The sequence below is a fragment of the Paramormyrops kingsleyae genome, chromosome 21 (genome assembly GCF_048594095.1).
Source record: "Paramormyrops kingsleyae isolate MSU_618 chromosome 21, PKINGS_0.4, whole genome shotgun sequence".
NCBI lineage: Eukaryota > Metazoa > Chordata > Actinopteri > Osteoglossiformes > Mormyridae > Paramormyrops > Paramormyrops kingsleyae.
The window spans coordinates 15787275-15800747 of record NC_132817.1 but is presented as its reverse complement, the minus strand read 5'-3'; the positions used below and the strand labels follow the sequence as shown (position 1 = coordinate 15800747).

Genomic DNA, 13473 nt, shown 5'->3' with positions numbered 1-13473 from the left:
ATGTTCAGACTTGCGATCCCCAGAATGCTAAACACGCTAACAAGAAGCGTGCTGAAATTCCTCGGCGTGTTTTTACCTAACAAAAACAAGCTATTTCCATTTTCCACTTGGAAATATTAGCCCTCAAAAGACTCCTGTCTAGTATGAGAATCATGTGAGATACATTTAGGAAAATCCCTAAATAATCTATAGTGGTTAATTTGGAACAGATGTTCAAATTAGACGCCGGTCCTTTTGTGAAAATGTGATTTAACGACAGGTGTCCTGACCTCAGCGTCGGAAAATAACTCCGTTGTCAGGGAAGAAACCATCAGGGTCTGTGGAGTCATGTAAGGGGGTACATGTTGCCGAAATCCAGGGCGGAGGTTAGTTAGATCCAGATGAGTACAAAATCTTCACGCTGGGTTTGCCTGTCTGCCAAACAGATCCAGGAGAGCCATTCTTTAGTATCAGAGGGGCCGAAATTGGAAAAGCAGAGCGCACGGAGATGTGGAGGTGAAGGTGACACAGCAGATGCTTCTCCTGTGCTGTGCGTTTAATTCATCGCGTGCGTGTGCGAGGGCACGTCTGCCTGGCGCTGTTTCAGCAACATGAACGGTCACGGTCTCGGGCAGGAAGGGAGGTGGCTTAGGTTTAACCTCCACCGGGATGAGGAGCGGGGATGCAGGCTTAAGCGAACTAAGCAGCTGTCTAGGGCCCGATCGCCAGCAGGGGGCCCAGACCAGCAGAAGGGGGCTCCGGCAAAATCTATTGAGGGGGAACCTCCCCGCCACCCTCCCCTGATTGGCGAAATCTACAAGGGGAACCTTCCCTTCCAATTGGTAAAACCAATCAAGGAAGACACCCCCCCTCCTCGCGCAAAATGTATTTCTGGCTACGTGCCTGACTAGGGTCCCTGAAATAGTAAATCTAGCCCTGAAGACTACCAAGCCATGTCCCTTCTCTGTCACACACCTGTATCGTGTTACTTCCTGTCTAAGCTCAGCACCTTGTCATTGCTTCCTGCATTGCGTTCTGCTCCACCTTCTCTCTCTCTCTCGCTCTCTCTCTCCCTCTCGCTCTCTCTCTCTTTCTCAAAGACCCGCCTTCAAGCTCTTAGTCTCCTAAGAGTCTTCTGCCTCCCTGCTTCTCTTCCTCTCCTTTTTGTTTTTCTCTCCTTTCCCTCCCTCCTTGTCTCTCCTTCCATTCTGTTTTTCCCTGGGAAGCTGTGGAACGGCAGCCCCCCCCCCGAGAGTGGTGCCCGCGTGTCCCGCCGCCAAAGCTAAATAATGCAAGAGGACACCTCAGCGGGGGAGATTAGAGGGAAGCGCAGGCCGCGGGCTGTTTGGCACGTGGACCGGGACACTTTTCATCAATGTTAAGCCTGCCGCTTGCAGTCGGGGGGTTGGGGGGGGGGGGGGGGTTCTGCCATGAAAGGAATGACTGCATCAATGGGCCAATAACCTGTGCATCACCTAGCAATGTACATTCTTATCGTTCTCCATTGGAACACTGACAGTGCTGATTATGAGCTATGTGGAACGCATCTGAACAAGGGGGGGGGGGCGTGGGAGGGGGCATAAAGTCATGCTACTTCTGAAAAAAAAATGGATGTAATTCAGGCTTTTATTGATAAGGTTTTATCAGTTCATGATGAATTAACTGTGGGTAATTTTTTTTTGCGATTGTTCATCACTGCATCACTTAAAGATGCTCTTTGGTCCAGGAGGTGATAACAAACGTTATACTTAGCAGGATGATCATTACTATGTAATATTGCATTAAAATGTAAATACACACTTCTGTGAAAGCGCTGGAAATTTATGTTAGGAATCTGTTACTTAAATCGGATATTTTCAACATGGTGTAATTATGTATTAGATGATTGTAAGTGCTCACGTTGTTTAAGTGCTGTGCTGTTGTTTCGCTTACTGCTAATTAATGTAGTGATTTAATTTCTGATGTCCTTCCCGTCACCCCTGCCTCTGGGGCCCCGTTATGAGCTGATGGATGGACCTGACTAGCGGGGAAACGCAGACAGCCGGGGGTCAGTTCTGACGCCGCGCGCCGTTTCACTGCAGATGCGGGGAGAGAGAGTGTATTTGACTGGGAGGCCCAGGCATGATGGAGTCCCAGCAAAGGTTGGAGGGACAAGGCCCACGTGGGTCGGAGCTGGTGGGGGGGGGGGGGGTTTAAAGCTGAAGAGGTTGCTCAAAGGTGGTCGTATCGGGAAGGACGTTTTCGATTGCGTCTGGGGCAGGGGGCAGTAGGAGGTGAGCGCTGATGCTGAGGAAAATGTGCTGCGCTGACTGTTTACCCCACGGAAGTTTACCCGCAAGTGCTCACGTCCCGGCGCCTATTATAAGAGGAAATTGTGATCATCCATTATCACCTGACTGTGGGACGGGACCAGCGGCTTCGGGGGGCCGGATTGGAGGCTCTTGGTGGCGACTATGGCCCTCACAGTCACTCTGTCTCTGTGGCGGAGGCACGCAGACGCCGGCGTGCAGTAAGTATGGCTGTAGGGAGACGCTTCTGTTTCACTTGGGGTGCTACAGCGGAGTCTGTTTCTCTCATTATCCGCGTCAAATCCGGAGCCAGTCAGCTTCTCGCTGCCCCCCCCCCCCCACGTTTCATTCTGTTCTTACATTTCTTCCCCCCCTCCCTTTTTCTTTTGTTCACTCATTCCATCTTCCTCTCCTCGTCTTCTTTTTTCACTCACGGGCAACTCGCATCCAATCCCACATCCCTCTTCCCTGTTCCTCCACTCCACCCCCACCCCAAGCTGACTGACAGAACTCGAACCCACCCCCCCGATTCCCCCCCCCCCCCAGCACCTGCGGCACAGCTAGCTTACGACCGCCGCTAACGGTTTCCATGGCAACAGAGGGAGGCAGCAGATCTGCGGCGAGTGCGCCTTGGTCGTCGCGGAGATGCTGCTATCGCTCTTGTCTCTGGGTTCTGTCGGGCTTCCGGAACAATGAAGCGGAGGTATTGCGTTACATCATTCCGCACAACACAAATGTTACACAAATACATATAAGTAGGACACTCTGTTATCTCTTAGCATGTTTTCTGTATTATATTCTTTTATCTCCTATTTAAAAGGCTCCTTTATCCCAAATGACCTCATAATGGGTCACTGAGAGCTTTACCCAGTTTATCCATGGCTTGCTATTGCTGCTGGAGTCCTCTACAGAGACAATTCAAGGATACAACAGCAGTTCCTCTCCTGAGATCTGCGTCTGCAACTTTGCAGTCATGAGTTCAGTTGTGACAGGAATGGGGGAGCCAGGCAATATGTTTCCAGAACCTCCGCTGAGCTTTATGCTTCACAGGTATCCATTTTTTTATTATTACTTTTTGTGCATTCATTTTAGATAGTGTAAGCTTTGCGGTGCTAAATGCTGAACTGTCACCGAGCGGCAGTAATGGCCAGCTTCCAGGCTCTCAGACTGCTAAAGTGGCTCTTCGGGGAAATGATCCAATGGGAAATTGCTCTCCAGCAGGTGACACGGCAGCCGCCGGCGTCCTCCAATCAGAACGCGGCGGCCGGGCAGGATTCTGGAACGTGCGTGTCGCCGAACTCATAATGTCCCTTTTAAGATTCTCGCTTTAAAAGCTTCAGTAATTATGGTGAAATAAAGCGTCGGACAGTATTGGCTGTCAGCTCACTATAGCCAGCCATAAGAACACTTGTCATTGCTTATTTTAGAGAAAGGATAATGTCATAGCACCTCTATAAAAGGTAGGGGAATAGAGACATGTGAGGTATTGCGGTGCGCTGAGACAAGCATCTATATTTAGGTGGACCTGGCCCAGGAGTGTGTGTTCGAGTCAGGGTGGGGGGTGGGCGGGGGTCTGGCTCGCTACCCGGGTACAGGTGCAAGCAGGCCACCAGCGAAACACGAAACCCAAACAAAGAAGTAATGAAGGACAGAAGGACGCAGTCTCACATGCGGAGAGGGTTGCTTGCGCAAAAGAAGACCCCAACCCATTAATTTTCCCCTCTGCCTTTGTGCTTCCTCTTCCCAAAGACCATCTTTTGAAGTCCAGTCGCATCTCCAGGGTCACTGCACCGCAGGCGGTCTTTGTGCAGTGGAATAAACCGCGAGGCGTCTCTTCAGGGCCAGAATCGTCGCATGGAGAGTAACTGACCTCGCATCAGCCGGATCGCTTAGCTTCTGATGGGCCGCGGCGGAATTAGCAAAAGGGCACCCTGGCCCGAAATCAGTTGTCAGAGTGGAGCATTAGCTGGCGAGGTTGCGGTTGCAAGCGGGGCTGCGTGCGAGCTGGAGGAGGGATCGCAGAGAGTAATGCGACAGCGTCCCATCACAGGTGGCTGACGAACTGCCTGTTTGAATTTGGAGGGACAGGGACCTCATTTAGCAGCTGTTGCCGGAAGCAACTTCGAGCATGTGCTGAGCACTGATGCGGGCTTTGCCTAATTGAAATTCCGGACCTTTCCGGCAGACACACAGACGACTGTCTTTTTATCCAATTTTCAGCAGAAATCAGGAGCTCTTCTCACTCTCAACTTTTACCTATGAATAATCGCACGGCAGCACATAATCCAAAGGTGTAATTTAACAAGATTTTTAAAGTTTTTAAGTGGCTAATTTGCAGTTCCCTAATTACTCCTTCTACCACACGCTCCGTGTCTGACTGTTGATTAGGTCTGCATTTCTGTTGTTAGTCTCCAGCAGTGCTGGGCTTCTTTGGCTGGTGTTATACTTGCCATAATATGTCTACTGGTGCTCACTTCCTGTTGGAATTTAACACCCTTATACTTGCTAATGATTTGATACATGGCGTTGAGCTCACGTTTCACGTCGCACGTTGAGCCCTGATGGCTGATGTTAGCGGCCGTATGCAGGCTGTGTCGATTTTTTTTTTTAACGATCATAAATTTAAAAAGCTCTTGCTCCTTGCTCCTGCCTTGCCGCTCGCCAGAGAACGCTGGATCGCGGCCCACGGAGACCTCAGGGCCGGCCTGTCATTTGCAGTTACGTGCCAGAGCGACGCCCCGATTGAACCTGAGCCCTGAATGCAGCGAGACGCCCGGGGCAGGCGGGGACGGAGCCAACGGCAGGCCGGCGGAGGGGGGGAGTGGATCGAAACGAGCGGTCAGCGGCTTCAAGGAGGAGCTGGCGTTTGCGGTCATTTTCCACTAAGTTCAGTTGCTTGGAATGATTGGTGTTATTCTTCCAGGACTCCCGGCTTGGACATGTGTGAAACATCCTCTGTGGATACTTCACATATAGTGCAAAGTGGGAGATGAGTTTGCCTGAAACACAGTAACAGCTAAGGGTAAGCAGGAATCAGAGACCCCCCCCCCAACATTCTCTAGAGAGATCAGGAATCAGAGACCACCCCCCATTTTTTTTACCACAGATATGGTAGTTAAAATGCAGTCCACATAGTTTGTTTTTCAATCAAAATATTTTGCCTCGGACACGGAGATGTCTTACAGTGGAAACGTTTGTCCGCGTTTGGCCAGGTTGAAGATCCCGGGCAAGCAGGAATGAAAGACCACCTCCCCGTCCAGCAATTCGTCAGTGTGAAGTGGCCCTGCTAGAGACGAATGATCACTTTGATACTCGGTACAGGAGGTACTGGTCGTTTGTCCTGCACCCTTCTGAGGGTAGCAGACCCATTGGGAGGAACTGGTCTCATTCACTGGCAACGCAGTGCTTTTCCCAGTCACTTGGCTCCCTTGTGAGGCTCCAATTTGGGAGGGATTAGTGGACAGATGCCTGCGCCCTGAGCCCCCCCCCCCACACCACCACAGACCCCCACCACCCCCAGCTTCCTTATTGCCACCATTTCTCTCTGCAGTCGCCAGCTGCTTTCATATGGTAACGTTTGAACTTGACTGGACCGGGAAAAAAATCTTTTAAGTCAGCTGTGAAAAATTTCCCCCCTTCTGGTCTTCTGTGGTACATCAATCCTGCATCAGTTCGCCTATCCAACCTCCCCCCCCCCCCACAACAGGGGAGGGTGCACCGCTAATTAGCAGGGGCTCGTTAAAAATGATTGGACGGCCTGTTCTGGGGGTGCGTACCCCTACATGGCGCCTCATCGATTTAACATAAAGGGCCTTTTCTGGGGGGGTTTTGATGAGAGCTGGAGAGCGACTGCTGACTGCTGAAGATCATCAGAGAAACCCAACAAGGCGGGGCCAGGGGTGAAAGGAGGGGCAGCGTGCGCCATATGTGAGCCAAGCAGACTGCAGGAACCCTCAGTGACCCCCCCCCCCTCCTCCTCCCCCCCACCCCGGATTCCTCATCCCTGGATTTCAGACCACTACACAACAACATAAAAAAAAACATGCACCCTCACTTAAAAAAACGTTCAAATGGCTTATCTGTGTGATGTTCTGGAAATCCATTCGGGGTATAAGCGTTAATCAAAAGGCCAGGCATCTGGTTTTCATCAGCGTGGCTCGGATGTTTGTTTTGTTTCGCGTTTTGTTTTACGGGCCAGTCTGCGATCGCAGCAGGCAGACGTGCCCCGACTGGCTGCCTCCGGCGTGCTCCTGTGTCACGGCCTCGCACGGAGCCTCAGGAGGTCTTGTTGCTGTGGTGTCCGGCAGCGAGGTATGCCGGGGACCGGGACGGGGACGGGGACGGTCTCCGCTCACCTTTCCTCGCTGCCTCGTATCCGCCATTGCGTCCGTCTGTTCCCAGTTCGCCTCTTATACCGGTCTGTCCTCTTCATTTGCACAAGCACACTGTTGAAGGCTTAGTGTCGAAATGTCCGTGCTACACCCACGGTGGATCGCTGATGAATAAGAGCAGCCATCTGAGTTCGAAGCTGATTATTGTTTATAGAATTATAGGATTATCTGGCATGGTTGAGGAGCCAGTGATATTAATCATCTGAGAAGGTAGAGTGTGGTGTTTTAACAGACTTTCCCTGGACCATTTTTATCTCATTATAATCAAGCCCCCCCCCCCTTGTGCTTCACCTCATATGAGCCAAGCCCACATTGGTGTGATGACGAGATTGAAGGGGGTGGGTACTAAGAACATGGCCGGGAATCCGTGAAAAAACCCAGCGCCCCCCCCCCCCCCGGTCAGCTATCGTCCAGAGGGGGAGAGCAGCCACATCTGAGAGATAGATCAATAGATACCCTAATGAGGATATGAAATCGATGGTGTCCAGAGCTCGAGGAATCTCTCACTGCCCGCTGGCCTTTATGGCTCTTCTCTATCTACAGCATTTCAACAAGATTTTATGCATGTTCCCTAATTGCTGTGTTAATCAGATTTTAAAGCCATTGTGTAATTTCCATGTCTTAATAAGATTCTTACACACATTCTTTATTTTGTGTCTTTTGACAACATTTTATATGTGTCGTTTGCTTAAATAACTGTGCGATGAGATTTTTTTTAAACATGACTGCTGTTTGTTCTTGGGCTAGTAGGAGTTTAAAGGAGTGTTGCCGGTTCAGTTCAGGTGCTCTGTTTCATTTTTGTTTATTTCTATCGTACTTTAATTATCCAGAACGATTTGAAAATCTTAACTTGTAGCTTAGCCGTCACGTTAACATCTCACCCAGCAGATGCTGATATTGTTTTCGGATCGCGGTGGCCAGTCTGCACCGGCATGTCGCAGATGTGAGGCACCATGGGAAGTCTGGCGCATGTGCCGCAGTCCTCCCGTAACAGAGGGCTGGGAGAAGCATAGAGCGGGTGCAGCTGTGTTTGCGTACCGGGATCCCCACAGCCAGCCGACTCACCCTCACAGCATCTCCCGTCCTTCGTCCGCTATTTATCCACGCCGATTCTCGCTCACTCGCTCCAGGTGCGAGAGATGACTGGCCCATGCCCACCCCCCCCCCACCCCCCCACCACGGCCTCAAGAAAAAAACGATTGTCAGTGAGATGAGGCGACAGGTGCCTTGCGGATGGGAGTAATCTGTATCATCACATGGGCCTGACGGCTCCCCCCGGTGGGAGTTCGCTCGCTGCCGGCTGTCACTCAGTGAGGAGCTCGTTACTGTGACCCAGCCCATCTGCTTTGCACATCACTAGACCCGCTCTCGGCCTGCCTTCGATGAGGTCGGCCTGCCTTCGATGAGGTCGGCGCCGTGCCTTTGATCCCCGCCCCCGGCTCTGCATGTGCGCAATTCACATGATCTCCAGGTTTCACGTGATTTTCCTCTCGGTGCTCCAGTGTCCCCCTGCAGTGCAAAAGCATGACGTTAGGGGAGCTGGTGAGTCACACTTGCTCTGATTGCGTGCCCTCCTCAGTTTTCTACACTGTGCTGCCAACTGGTGGCCAGTTGGGTATGTTGGGTGGATACCAGTGTTCAAATTGGGGGGGGGGGGGTAATAGTTCATGGCAGGGGTGTTGGAGGGGCATGGATACCCTGGTAGATTTATGGGGCCCACCACTTTATAGGGGCCCTAAAACCTCTCGTTGGGGGGAGGGACACCCCCACCACTCAGCAAATTATATATACCTGGGACCCATAATTCTTCAGATTTAAAGTGCCAGCGGAAGGGGAGGGGGACGTCCAAGGTGATATTTTGTCAGGAGGCCCAGGATTTCTAGGTACGACCTTGGGGGTGGCAGTGGTAAAGGCTGGGGGGAGGGGGGTGAGTTGGTGACCGTAGAGGTTATGATTTAGAGATCCTATAAAATCACTAGTGACTGGTTAAATTTGGTCTGTCCCACGGTCTTCCTCTAGCCACACCATAGTCATGGATAGACTGCAGGCTTCCTGGGACTTTAAGCCAGATATGTTGTTATGGAAGATGGGTGGACTCTTAGGGTCTGGAGTCAAACAGATCGGCAGCCGTACAGATTGCAGCGACATTAGAGGTGCCATTAGGGGAATAGGACACTCCATCTGGCATTTGAGCTGGATGTCAGTGATTGGATGGAATGAGACGGCATCCATCACATTACATTCAGTCTGTCTCTTTCATCTGGCCCTGCTGCCCCCCCCCCCATCAGTACATGCAGATGATTGGTGCTGCACTGCACATTTACATCTCTGCTAAGACTGACTGAGACCAAGGGCCTTCATCTCCATGGCAACCGCGCTTGTGTACGACCGAGCTGATTCCGCGCGCGCGGCGCTCCTGTTTCCGCACGCCAGCCAGAAAGCTGGGGAGGCAGCATGTGTGTGGGGGTCAAAGCCCAGGTGCCACCTGGGGGGGGTGTAACTGAGGAGGGGTTGGATCGATATCGGGGGATAAGCCGGATATGGTTTGTGAGCCCCCCCCCCACCCCCACCGCCTTCCGCAGCAGAGAACAGAAAGATCAGCACTGGGGAGAGAGGGATGGGGGGGTTGCAGTGAGGAAGGGAGAGAGGAAGAGAGAGAGGGGAGGAGGGAGCAGTGAGTCTCTGAGCAGCCAACGCCTCCTTCCTGATTAGCATGCTCCTCAACAACGCTGCAGCAAAGGCCTGTCAGGGAGCAAAGCCGAGGCTGTAATGTGTGGATCTGTGTGTGTGTGTGTGTGTGTGTGTGTGTGTGTGAGACTGGATGGTGTAATTGTGCGTAATCGTGCGAATGCACAGTGAAAAAGGGATGACATTACTCTGGCCTGAGAATGCGTGGAAGCAGGCACTGAGTGAGGGTGGGGGGGCACTTATCGCTCTCTGTATGGGGAAACACGTTCGCAGACGGCCATCTCAGGCTTACATCAGTCAGCAACCCCCCCCCCATCCCCCCCAACAGATACGGGCAGGCAGACGTGAATCTGTGCAGAACGGGCGGCTCGACCACCCGCTGGTTGTCTCTGCGGGGGGAGGGGGGGGGGGGACGCGCACATACGGGGAAAACATCTGCGCTGGCAGGTCAGAGTCTGCGCAGGTGGGGAGATGCACGAGGCGTGATCTCCTGCCTGCAGGACGGCGTTTGCGCAGATGTTCAGCTGCAGTGAGGATCCTGGGGAGCCGGTTACCCCTGCTGGAGACGCAGTAACTCCCCGGCACTGGAGTCTCACACCTGCGGGCTCACTGGATGCGGGTCACTGATCAGGCGTCCCTGCCGTTTGCACAGTGCAGCCTGAGATTGGCTCCAGGATAATCATATCCCTGTATTAGATATGCAGTTATGGAAAGTGGGGGAGGTGGTACAGAACAGCAGGGGTGGATTTTTTAGGAATTTTAAGGTGCTAATTCAGGCATCATTAACCAATGATATGTTTCCAATCAATGAATGATGTGGGATGGGCCACCCTGAGAGCCAATCAGCATTCAGCTTGAGCCAGTACCCCTGTGGCTCCGCCCCCATATGCCCCCCCGGAGGACAGGGCAGCCACGCTGTTGTTTCTTAACCAAAGCGTCCTCTCGCATATGGCGACTGCGACTTGTATGGTGAAACAGACTCATTCAATTGAATCCAGCATCGATTTCTGCCATTGACTCCCCACATGAAAGGGAGACGGGGGGGGGCTGCAGCTACAGTGGAGACTGGGGAGCCTCTTATTGATTGATTGCCGGCATAATGTGGGGTTCTGTTTGTAGTGTCACAACATTAAATATAAACTGTTTTGTAGAGGGGGGGCTGCAAGGGATGGTAGTTGAGAGAAATGTCCTACTAGGTGTCTTATAAGGCACTTGAACCTGTGGCCTGACTCCCTCTCCACCCCCCTCATGTGACTCCACTCCCTCGATGCCTCTTTGGCCCCCCCATGAGGGGTTGGCTCCGATGACATCCAGTAGCCCCCATTTCCCCTGTCTTCCCCCGCTATTTCCAGTAGCGGCGCTGCTTCTCCATGACCATGCACCCATCTCTCTGCAGCTCATACCGGCTGAGGTCTGAATGACCAGTCTTGGGTTTCCCTGTGCGGTCATGTGACCTTGTGGCAACGACAAAGGGTCACCGTATCTACAAGACTGCTGGAGATCTTCGGAGAATCTGGTCCGGTGTACGCCTTGGTGCTGTACGGATGTCAGCAGTCTGCGCTTTCTTTACACTTTTCCAGGGCTGGGTGATTTTGGGAGTTTTTGGGTTGCACGCCCTGTGCGCTGCTCCAGGAGCTTCCAACCTAACTGGCTGTCAAGCCTGGCACTTAACCCACAGACACATTCAGCAGAGGCCTCCAAGAAGAGCAGGACCTCAGCATGAGCAGCAGATTCAGTGCTATTTGCCAGCCCTGCAGCTGAATAAATGGACTTTCGTTACAAAGGAGGTCAAAGTTTCTCATCATCGCCCGTCCACAACAAACAAAAATAACACGCATGCAATCAGCACGGTGATCGACTGTCCCATGCAGACAGAAAATGGGTCTGATCTTCACAGGAGATGAAAGTGTTGGCTGCCTCTGGTCCCATCTTCCCCCCCTAGTCTGAATGAGAGCCAACTTTGAAGGTTCTTCCCATCCCTACGCTCCACTTATTTCCTCTCATGCCTTGGCTGAGGTCACGCTCCAGGTCACAACTCTGTGATCCAGGCACTATTTCATGGTGCAGAACGTGCTAAGCTTGAGATCCCTTTAAAAAAATATTAGCTGGGGCAACATAAATGACTCAGAACCCCGCAAGTTGCTTAAAGAGCTCCTATATTTAAGTGATTTATGCATGGAAACTATTTAAAATTGATCACTTGGGTGCATATTTCAGGCCGGTCTGTAATTTTCAAATGTCGAGAGTCTGCACAGGCACTTCGTTTTGCATGAACCACCACGCTGTACAGACTGACCCATCGCAGGAGACTAAAAGCGTCATCGATTGAGTTTGAGCTTTATTATTTAAATCACCAGAACTGGCCTTTGTCGCCGTTTCGAGCAGTAACGTTCGCTTTCTCCTCAGTCTTCTCACACAGCCGCTTAATTACCTTATTTATCGTGTTACCACTTTAACAGTTCACAGTAATTACTGTACGTTTCTAGGGATCTATGTAAATTTAGCCGTGGATGAAATCCAGAGTAGCTAGTGGATCGGTACAAATCAAGGGTCTTAAATAATAGATTAGGGCAAGCAGGGAGGTGAGTCTTTATTGATAAGGGGCAATACCAAGTCCTCTAGTGGAACGTCGAGTCCACTGGGGGGAGCCTGGGAAAGACATTGTGACCATCACAATTTATGAAACGTCCTGTGACCTTCACCTCCACGTCTGTCCCTCTTTTGTTTCTTTTGTGTGGTGTTAAATCCCCCCCCCCCCCCCCCGTACCTCCATATCTCAAGGGTGGTGTTCAGTTCCAGAGCTCATGGCGTTTACATGTCCTACCATGTTTTTTTGGGATTCCTTTGGGACTCCAAGTCCAAAACACACAGTTAGGTGAATTAGTGTCCGTGAATTACCCTTAGTCTTTAATTAAGTGCATGTCCTTTAATGGACTGGCATTCCATCCCTGCCCTGCACTTCCTGGGTTGGGCTCCAGGCTCATGGTGACCCGGCACTGGATAAGCGGTTATGGAAGATGGATGGCAGTATTCCTTTATTGTCCTCCCACCTTTTCCCCCCTTTTTGGCCACATTCGTCTTTTCTTCCCCGAGCCCCGCCTTCCTCTGGGTCGCCGCGAGGTCATTGGTTCTCGTGTGCCCTCCATCTGACATCATCGTGGGCAGCCGGCGCAGAGGATCCACACAGATGGGTCGATACTATTTCCAGCCCTCTGAGCTGGGGGGGTGCGGGGAGACTTAGTTATACATTTGTTTTCTTCCTCTCAGAAGCCGCAGAATCACCAGAACATTTGGCCGTTGTCTTGTGTGGGTGGGACAGGCCGACGGGAGCCCAAGAAATAAGCAAGAAGGGGGGAAAAAAACACATTATGTACGAGGGTAACAGACTCCTTCCCACAAGGTGCGGCGGTAGACTCATCATAATGAAAAGCAACGTTCGCGGGGAACATTCCGGTAATGAAATCTCCTCCCCCCAATGGGTGGCCCAGGAGCCATTTGCACCCATTTCACGCCGTACCCATTCTGACAGGAGTGCGTTCGGCTACTTGCAGCCAGAATAATGCCATCCACTTCTGGCAGCGTGTTCTGCTCGTGGTGCCGGTGACGGCCGACCGCTGCGATGTAGCCGGAGCGAACAGAGCGACAATTAGCATGCAGCAGAAGAGCCGGCGCTGCTGTGCATTAAACGCATTTAAATCGTACTCAGGCGGTACCGCGCAACACTCGATGTCTTAGGGCTGCAGTAATAATCGGTGAGCCGTAATACGACCGTCACCTGCCAATATACAAGCTGTTAAAGGGTTTGGCCTCTACAGCACATGTGTGTTACGGAGCCCCAAAGCCTTCCTCCCGGCCACGGGCAGATTAGCGGACGTCCACAGCTGCTTGCAGGTGGATCCGAGCCAGCTGACCGGCTGCGTTTTTTTGTCTGCTGCACGTGTCCTCCACCATCCCCTACAGAAGCTAACGATGAGACCGGAGAGGCGACACGTCCAAGCGGCCGAAAGCTCCACTTCCTCTCTCCGTCTTTTCTTTCACCCCACAGCTCCCCCCCCCCCCGCCACCACGTGCAGCCCCACCCATGAATCTTTGGTTTCGCCTCTGGAGGCCCGGTTTAGAGGTCAGGG

The 13473-nt window shown here is 52.0% G+C and overlaps 1 protein-coding gene across 1 annotated transcript in view; it reads left to right on the top strand.

Annotated features, from left to right (window-relative positions):
* LOC111836575 (semaphorin-6B-like) overlaps nt 1-13473 on the top strand; it is a 52354-nt gene that overhangs the window by 12460 nt on the left and 26421 nt on the right. The gene's annotated exons all lie outside the window — the stretch shown is intronic.